Below are 9,914 nucleotides of genomic sequence, written 5' to 3'. Positions count from 1 at the left end.
GATGAATACCCAACTTTTACATCAACATGGATGGGACTGGAGGAGATTATGCAAGTGAAATAAGTCAAGCAGAGAAAGTCAATTATCATATGGTTTCACTTATTTGTGGAACATAAGGAATAGCATGGAGGACATTAGGAGAAGGAAGGGAGAAATGGGGTGGGGGGAACTGGAGGGATAGATGAACCATGAGAGACTATGGACCTGAGAAACAAACAGGGTTTTAGAGGGGAGGGGGGAGGGGGGATTGGTTAGCCCAGTGATGGGTATTAAGGAGGCCACGTACTGCATGGAGCACTGGGTGTTATACGCCAACAATGGATCGTGGATCACTACATCAAAAACCAATGATGTATTGTATGGTGACTAACATAACATAATAAAATTAAAAAAAAAAAAAGAATACAGTTTTCCTTTTGATATTTCTTTAAGAGGTTGAATAAATAAATAAAGCATTTTGAAATTTTGATTGCTGGACTGTTTTCATCAAGATGATACTATATCGAGATATTATATAGTACCCTAGGTTTACTTGGGTAAAGCTTGGACGAGATGATTGTTAAAATCCTTCCTTTTTCTTAAGTCCTGTGGAGGTGTGAAGATCTTTAGATACATACCTTGGAGCTTGGAACTCACACAAGTACGAGAATCCATGTTATATTATCATTACTAATGACCCCCTATTTTTATGTCTGAGATAAATAGGCCATTCGCTCATAGACATAGGCTCCTCTTACATCTTCTTCCACTATTTGGTAATGGCTTCATATTTTCAGAATCCTAAACTGGACCTTAGTTAGGTTTATGCCAAAATTTGTCAGTGCTGGCTGGCTTTGGTTACATTTCTGATCACTATTTTATTGGCATAATCTGGGCTAAACTAATGGAATGAGTGATTGAATAGTGTGGTAAATATGCTCAGAATATGCCTTTTCCTATAAGAGGTTGAAGTAAGAAATGAAAAGACCAAGTGGTGGTCGGAGGTGGGTGTGAATTAGGTAAATGGTGGTGGGTGGTAGTGGTGATAAGGTTGCAGAGACTGCAGAAAGCAATGGGGTTCACATTTGGCCTGTCTGTCATACAGGGTGAAAAACCCTCAGGCCGTCTTATGGCTTATCATGACCCGGGCTCTATCTTTTAGCATACCTTTGACATGTGGTCTCCAGGGAGTCTGCTCTGCCTCTGGAATTTTGCCCAATAGGATTCTCGATGCCAACCAGATTTTGCCAATTAGATGCACTTTTGTGATATTTGGAAGAGAGGAAGTGAGGCAGAAGTCATTTTGCTACCTCTAATGGCAATCAAGGTCATGGAGACATGAATGCCAGGAGGAATTTTAAGAGGCTGGAATCGATTTTCGTGGGTCTACTGGTTTCTGAGATTGAAGTCGTTGGGCAGCCTACTGAAACTCTCTTTGACCTGTGTAACTTAAAGGTTGAAGCTGCAATAGTTGTAGAGCTGCATTCAGTGTCCTAGTGTTCGATCACCCATTTTATGAGTTATTGAGATGCAGCTGCTGAGGCTTTCTGATTTCTAGAGTCCAGCCACTGTGATATGTTTTTGAATTCAATATTTCCAGAGGCAGACTCCTAACTCCTGATGTTTTAGACATTCCAATGATTTCAAAAGCAGCTCATTCCCTGAATTAAATATTTTATTGTTACAATAACTAGAACATTTTTTGTGTCTTGGGTTGAACCTCCATAGATACAATATTTAATAGTAAGAGTGGGGTTATGGCATTAGGCCTTTAAAGACAAGAAATTGGTATTTGTTATCTGACCTGGCTGGATTTGAATGCATTTACTATCTGGTTGCCATTGGAAAATGAAATACTAGTAGTTCATAGCATATAGTGGCAAAAAAGCTACTTAAAATATCATTGTGATACCCTCAGACTAGGTACTATATTAAATGTGTGTTTTGTCTGACCAAGTATCTATTATTATGTTAAATCATTGGGATACTAATGAAAAATTCAAGATGAGGTAGGATAGTTGCCTCTGGCTGTGCTAGAGAATGTTGAAGAAAACAGTGGCAAGCTCTCGTTTCTAAATACTTAGCTCAAGAACCTGGGTCTAGGGATCTTCTTTGACTGCTCTAAATAAATCTGTTATCTTGTAGTTGAAAGGCTAGCGTAGCTGAGAAAAGGAATATGAGCCTGTGGGTTCCAATAGGAGAGGACTTCATATTCTTGCCAGATCTCTTATAAGAACATAAGATATTAATAGGTAAAAGTGAAGCCTGAGACTTGAAATACGGCCTTTGGCGTAGATTGGAGTGAATCTTAATGCCTTGAATCACCACATCAGTCTGTGCTGTCCTAACGAGCAGTGGTATTCCTCCTTACCTGTCTGGTAAGGCTAGTGGTGCCTCATTTGAGGCAGGTAGCTCATGAAGGGTTGTCTGGTCCCCACATACTCTACCTCTATCACCCCTTGGTCTCTTTATACCTACAGATCCCAATATGACTTAGGGAGACAAGTACAGATATGACCAGGAATGAGATATTTATGTAACAAAATCATTCCAAAATTTAGGTAATATATGTCAGAGGCAATCTGGGGAAAAGGCATGTGACAGAATATAATGATGCTAGAGCAGGAAGGGAAGCACATAATTTTCAGGCTCATTGCACTGATATGGGTTCACTTACTAGACATTCTGAATGCAAGGCAAGCTTGAGAATTTGCGGGCTGGTTCGAACTGTCTTAGTTAGTTGGCTTGAAACCTGAGTGTCCTTCTAAACTAAATGAAATCAAGATGCCAGAAAATCCTTGGTAACAACTGATGAAGGGATCCAAAAATTTAGGAGTGGATTTATCATATATGACCCACTCACTCACTTCTTCACTGTATATCCTAAAGGGCCCGGAATATACTCTCTTTACCAGGCTTTGAGAACTAGGGCAGTGAGGGCCCGTCACTGGGGCGGTGGCAGCAACAGCTCTGTAGTGGTTGCCATCCAGGAAGTGAGGCATGAGATAGAGTTATTGAAATGGTCCACCTGACTTCAAGGAGGAATGTGTGAAGGAATCAGGGCCATCAGGCAGGGCAGTTACCAAACTTGGCAACAAGGTTGGAAAGAGTTCGTGGGATGGTTTGATCTGCAGGGATCTTTGGCAGTGGTTATTTGATCCCGGACCCTACAGTATTGGAATAGATGAACAGTATCCTGAAGTCCAATTTGGTTTATATAACTGCATGTATCTCAGGTCTGGCGGACAGGGACTGGTTCACTATACTTCACCACAATTCAAATTCAAACTCACGGCTCCTTATTCATTTCCATACCTGGAACAATCTGCCCTGAACCACTTTGTCCAGAGTCTCCTTTAATGAAAAGGGGGCTAGATAATCTTGAGGAATATTTCTTGATTTTTTGCATGTGCAGGATAGTCTGTTGTCTTTATACTTGATTGATAGTTTGAATGAAAAATCCTAGGCTCACTTTCTTTCCTTGATGATTTTCTGGATGTAGCTACTCTGTCTTCTAGATGTGGTATAGCTACATCTTCACTATCTTCTACTATAAATGGGCTTCACTATTGTTTAGCTCTATCTTGCTTTTGCAAAGTATGCCAGATTGAATTTTTCTGTTATAAGTCACTTGGTATTTTTGCCTGAATTCCCAATGCCTACTTTTTTTTTCTTTAAATTTTATTAGTTACTATCTACTTGTTGATAGTTATGAGCCAATTTTTCTTGGGACACATTGTACTCCTTAGCATGTAGATTCAAATTCTCTTTCATTTCAGAAAGGTTTCTTGAATTATATTTAACAGTATCTGTGGTTCCATTATTTTAGTTTTCTTCCTTGGGATCTGAAAAATTTCTTTTCACTACTTTCCTTATGTATCATTTTCTTTCCTAATCCTGTTGATCTCTTCATTCTGCAATAATCTCATTTTTTCCTCCATTCCTTCCTTGAGCTGTAGGTTCATGTTGCATTTTCTCCAGTAGTTTCACTGTTCCTTGGGTTCTTGCATTTCATATCTATGGCTTTGCACTCTAGCATAACAGAAGCTCTTACTGCCTTGAGGTTTTCAAATTAATGGTGAAAATGTCTAGTCAAGCTACTTGTCTCCTCAGTGACAAATTTTCCTGGAAACCGGTCTGTGTTTGTAATTTGTATTTCCTGCTCCTTTCCTCCTTTTCTGTGAAGTATTTTTGAGTTGATGTTGTGCATGTTCTTTTCTGATAACCTGTCTTTGGATGAGGTGAATTGTTCTGGGGTGAGCTCTCTGTAAGAGGCTCACACAGGGCAGTGGTCAGGGCTGGTTCCAGGATAATTGGCATCTGTATTATAGCTCAGGCTTTTGATTAGCCTTTACTTTTCTTATGGAGATGGGCAGCTATTTGGGGAGGACCCTTGGGTATGTGTCTGTTTCTTTCCAGTGCAGTTTTCCTTCTTCCTTCGTTACTTTCTGCAAATATGGCCTGTTTGTGTGGCTTCCCATTGGTCCCCTTCTCCTTTGCTTTTTGGAACCAGGCACAGGGAAATTCCCGAGACCAGGCAGAACACACGCTTGCAAAAATGGGATTTAGGTTTTGTACTGCAGTGTGCTCCTTGCCTCTGAGAAGACTACTTTGCTGGCTCTTTAAGTACCTCTAGAGTCCTTTTCGCAGGTTCTCCTCATTTTAACTTGTTGCACCCTCATTGCTTTCGGAAATCCTTTCCCATGTTTTGTGATTTGGGCTTTAACTATCTGCTCATGGTGCTAAAGTGGATTTTTTATTCTGAATCTCATTCTCTAAAAGTCAGCTTTGTATCTTTTTTTTTTAAATATTTTATTTATTTATTTGAGAGAGAAAGAGAGGGAGAGTGGGAAGGAGGGGGGAGAGAATCTGAAGCAGACTCCACACTGAGCTGAGAGCTGGACATGGGCTCGATCCCATGACTGCTGTGAGATCATGACCTGAGCTGAAACCAAGAGTTGGATGCTTCACCGACTAAGCCACCCAGGCACCCCTCAGCTTTGTGTCTTAATTCAACGAGTGATCACCATGCATTCTCTATGTGCCAGGGGCTGGACATTTGGGAACTCTAAAGACAAATACCTCGCTTTTGAGGGCTTTTTAATATAGTGGGACATGAAAAGTAAATAACAACAAGCAAGCAAACAACAAAACCCAAACACCAAAAAAGGCAGAATGTGTTAAGTGTCAGAGTGGTTCAAAGGGGTAGTTTAGAACACACCTGGGGATCAGGAAAGGGTGGCAGTTATAACACCTTGATGTTGGGGGCATAGTACTCAGAATATGGTAGGAACTCAATAAATAATTAATAGGTCTAAAAGAAGGCTTTTTTAAAAAATATTTTATTTATTTATTTGAGAGAGAGAGAGGGAGGGAGAGAGAGAAGGAGCAGGGGGAGGGGCAGAGGGAGAGGGAGAAGCAAGTCTCCCCTCTGAGCAGGGAGCCTGATGCGGGGCTCGATCCCAGAACTCCGGGGCCATGACCTGAGCCGAAGGCAGACACTTAACCGACTGAGCCACCCAGGCGCCCCAAGAAGGCTTATTTTTGACTGAATACAGAGATCGATAATAATCCTGCTCGTGGTGCAATTTTTGGAGGAAGCTGTACATAAATTTACAATTTTAAGATATTCTAATTTATGTAATTATTGTTCACCCTTCCTTCATCTAGATTTCTTCTGGATCAGGTTATCTGTCTCAGAGCTCATATTTTTTTCATTAACTCTGCTGCCTTTGAGGGAGACTTTGGAGAATTGACGATGGATATAGAAGGGAGAACACTGTACATAAAACAAAGGACAGGAACAAAACCACATGAATGCAAAATCAGGGCACCATAGGAAATAAATCTGGAAATGCTGTGTAGGGCTACATAATTAAGGGCCTAAGATGCCAACCCAAAATACCATTTACTTTTTGGATAGAGGAATTTTGCTTCAAATTGGATTAAAAAAAAACTAGATGAATTTTTCATAGAATTCCCCATTTTCTGCATTTATCTGCATTTATCTTGAAAGATAAGACACTAATTGTATTGATGTATTTGTCCAAAAATTGACACTGCGAAGTTTAGTTTTATAAAGTGCTAACTTTCTGATTGATAGAGGCAGAATATTTAGTCATTAACTGTTGGTAATCGGTGTCATTTGTCTTTTTATTCTTGCGGTTTTCATGATTACCTATCATTGATTGAAAATATTGTCTGATTTATGTTATGCTTCAATAAATGCTTCTCCTTTCCTTGTTCCTCTCCCTGCTTCACCCCTCCCCTTCCCTCTTCTTTACACCTCTTCCCTCATCTTTTCTTCTCTCTATTCAATTGATTATCAACCAATTAGTCATGGAGGCCTATACTAGATGAAACATACATGGCATTTTTTTTAATGAGGTGCTTGGATCTTTACCATTTTAGACACAAAGCAATATTTTTCATACCATATGGTCTTTGAAGTGTTTATAATGCTTTCTTTTGGTAAAAAGGATTTGTTTATACATGTCATAAAATCAAACATTACTCTTGACTCACATAATCATAATCCCCACCAGTACCACCGTAATAACAGTAACCTTTGGGTTGAATAGACCAATCAATTTTATGATCTGTTATAGTTGTCTTCCGACCTTCACTATCATGGTTTTTATGCATTCATGAAAAAAAAGCGGAGAATAAGAGCTTAGTAGTTTACATGCTGTAAAAATTAAGAGGACATGATTTAGGATTAAAAGAAGTAATGATTTAATTTTGGAGTTGCTGAGCTGAGCTCTGGTGGTCTGGGAAGCTCTGGGGAGAATCCAGATATGGCAGTGACAGATTTGGGTTGAAATATTTTGTGAATGCAATAGCAGATGCACTTACGGAAGGCTTTTCAAATCAAGATGTTGCCTCACGTGACCTTAGGATATGATGGCTCTCCCAAGGCTCTAGATTTGATGAGAAATTTTCTGTTTAGTCAACACTTGAAAATTATTCCCCCCTTCACACATTACTTAAAGAGTTATTTAAAATTACATGGTTTGCAGAAACTATTAACAGGATATATATATAGAGAGAGAGAGAGAGAAAGAGAGAGATCTCTATATACATATATATATAGAGAGAGAGAGAGAGTCTTTAAGCCAGTAAAATCTATTTATAGTCTTTAGACAGCTTAAGTTAAGGTAAATATACTTTATGGAAATTTTCCTGGGCTATAAATATGGCTTATATGTCTCTATATCTTTGCTCCCACTGATGAACCTGAAATAGCAGTAATTGGGGGTTTTTGAGACTCTCTGGGACTTCAGTGTCTTCTACCAGGTTGTTTAAAGTCTATACCTTGGACATTTTCAAGGATTTACCCAGGCTTTACTAGCCAGAGTTAATATTAAAAGTTTGAAAATCTGTACTTGTGGTCTCTGATCTCTTGAATTCTTGATACTGAGGCACCATTGATTATCTTTGCACACTGAATATTTGCTTGTAATTTTTTTTCACTTTTAAGCACTGTTAATAAATAATATACAGCACATTCACGGCCACGTGTTAGTTGGTGCAATTTAGAATTAACCTCTAGGAAGTCTGCTGATAACTATAATCAAATACCATGAAATATCTTCTATAATCTTTAAAAGTATGCAATAGATTATATCACTTGCAGAGATTTTACATCTCATCCTATGATACTCCTTAAATATCTATTCAGAGATGGATTTAAAAAAAATGACAACTCTTAAAGTTATAAACTTAAGTAGAAATTTTGATTACTTGGATAACGGGAGCTGCGCATTGACAATAACTATTAATTCTTTGTACCGGGATCTTAATTTGACATGATGGTATGTTTTAGCTTTGTTTGGATTTGCTGTCAAACCCTAAAAACATTAGCAAATGGTACCCACACTTTTAAATCATAAAAAGAAACCTAGATTTGTTTGCAGTTTTTTTAATCTGTTGTTAATAAACTTGAAAGAACACAGCCCTGTCTAATAAACACATCAAACTAATGGGTACCAGTGCAGTTCAGAAGAGTGTTTGTTGTTTGGTGTTTAGATTTCAGTCAGAATTAATCAACAATGGATGGGGCCTGCTGTATTTATTAGCAGCTCGAATCCCTGTGATTTAATGCCAGGTCCCTTTGACTCATTCCAGTGAATGCTGGCAAGGTTACAGCACTGATACGTACTTACATCCTCGGGTCTTAAAAAGCAAGAGAAAAAGAGAGCCTAAAATCAGACCACAGGATTGGCAAGAAGTTCCCGAGAGCCATTTTGAATTTAGCCCTATACAGTGAGCCTGTGAATAGGAAGCAATTGATTCAGGAACAGTGGAGCCTTTTTTGCTGGAAGAAGCCTTCAGCCGTGCAGATGGCTCGCTGGCATAATCCAGTCTGCCTTTGTCTTTCATTTTATATATTAGGCTACTTTCTTCTCACACTCTATATTGCTTTTATTTTCTCTTTTTACTCCAAGCCTCCAAATTTCGGGGGCAAGGAGAGGTTGCAGGGGTGTAGCGAGGGTGGTTGCACTCTATATGCACTATGTCCCGCAGATTTATGAGTCGCTAGGACATTGCTGGCAACGCGGCTTGCTTGTCACAGCGCTAGACTGTTCTTTGTACAAAAGTGTCGACTTTTGAATGAAGCCTCTGGAAACAGATGTAAAGATTAATCTTGAGAATGCATTTTTCTGAGGCTCCAAAAACGTGCCTTCCTTGTGCAATAGCCCTGGTTCTAGACATTTCTTTTTTTCAAAGTGATCTCATTTCTCAATTACAAAGACGGACATTCTTTACTGTTCATGTTCAGAACATTCCACAGCCCTTAGCCATTCCTTCTGCTTCCCATGTCTGGGTGCTGCCTTTCGAGAGCAAATTATTTGTGGAAAGACATTATTTATTTCACTGAAGAGTGAAAACTTGATGGAGTCGTTGTTCCTCTAGGGACCATCTATCTCGCTTCGAAGATAAGATTTGCCGGGGCTCCCCTCCTACACCTTCCTATGGGAAGATAGCCGACTTTTGGCCTGATAAGTAGCTTCACATTGAGTGCTGTGTTGCCGTCTCCCGAATCTTTTCACGTCCTTCCCAGAAACAAATTTTTCTATCTTGCTCTAGGTCATATTGTTTTTTTCTTCTTCTCTCATTTGGAGGCAAATTTTGAAGAACAAATATACACCCAAATGGGCAGTATTCCCATGTTAAATATTAGGATATATCTCAAAATGTTCTGAAACAAATCTCTATTTAAAAAAGAAAGAAACACTGAGAATGTTAATCACATACCTCTGTTTTTCTTCTGGAGCTCTTCAGTGCAATGACATGTTTCCTTTCAGCAAATAGACTTTGTGGGAATGATGTGGGCTATCTTTTTTTTTTTTTTTTAATTGTAAATGTTCCACACACAGAGAATAAATACCACAGACTCCACCACTTTGGAATGACTTGATTGTGAGTCAATGACCTTGTTTCCCCTCCTCAAAAATTGTCTCTTCCATTTATATGGGAAACACATGTAGATAGTTCCTCCTTTCTTATCGTTAAACGATGTGTGTAATGCATTTCAGCTGGGGATTAAAAAGATCTGGTTCTTTAAAGATTTGTATACGATTGGCAAATGTCCTAACATATAGACTTTTTTTTGTTTGTTTTTTTCCCACCCTTGTAATCATTCCCTATATGCTCAGCACTTTCTTTTGTGAGGTACATTTATTTTGATACTGACATACTTAATTTTCGTATGGTACCTCTTTTAGATTATGTATCTCAAGGGCATTGCTTATAAAGAGGAACCTGACTCTCAAGTGAAAATGTTTACATTTAAAGACCAAATGCAGGCTTTTGGCAAAAGATGACAGAGGACATGTGTTTTCATCCCAGTTTATTCCTTGAAATAATACAAAATAACAATGGTGTAAAACAAATAAGAAAGGCCATCTTAAAGGAAACTGGGCACACACAAG

General features: G+C 38.8%; 1 long non-coding RNA gene across 1 annotated transcript in view; it reads right to left on the bottom strand.

The window, feature by feature from the left end:
- LOC145720125 (uncharacterized) overlaps positions 1-9,315 on the bottom strand; it is a 30,564-nt gene extending 21,249 nt beyond the window's left edge. Inside the window, exon 1 of the long non-coding RNA XR_014142881.1 lies at positions 9,238-9,315. This is a non-coding gene — a long non-coding RNA (uncharacterized LOC145720125). The remainder of the gene's footprint in view (positions 1-9,237) is intronic.
- Between the last annotated feature and the right edge of the window lie 599 nt (positions 9,316-9,914).

This window comes from Leptonychotes weddellii, chromosome 2 (genome assembly GCF_054177405.1).
Source record: "Leptonychotes weddellii isolate Sample4059 chromosome 2, ASM5417740v2, whole genome shotgun sequence".
NCBI classification, from domain to species: Eukaryota; Metazoa; Chordata; class Mammalia; order Carnivora; family Phocidae; genus Leptonychotes; species Leptonychotes weddellii.
The sequence above is the reverse complement of the archived record's forward strand: the minus strand, read 5'-3'. Positions and strand labels throughout refer to the sequence as shown.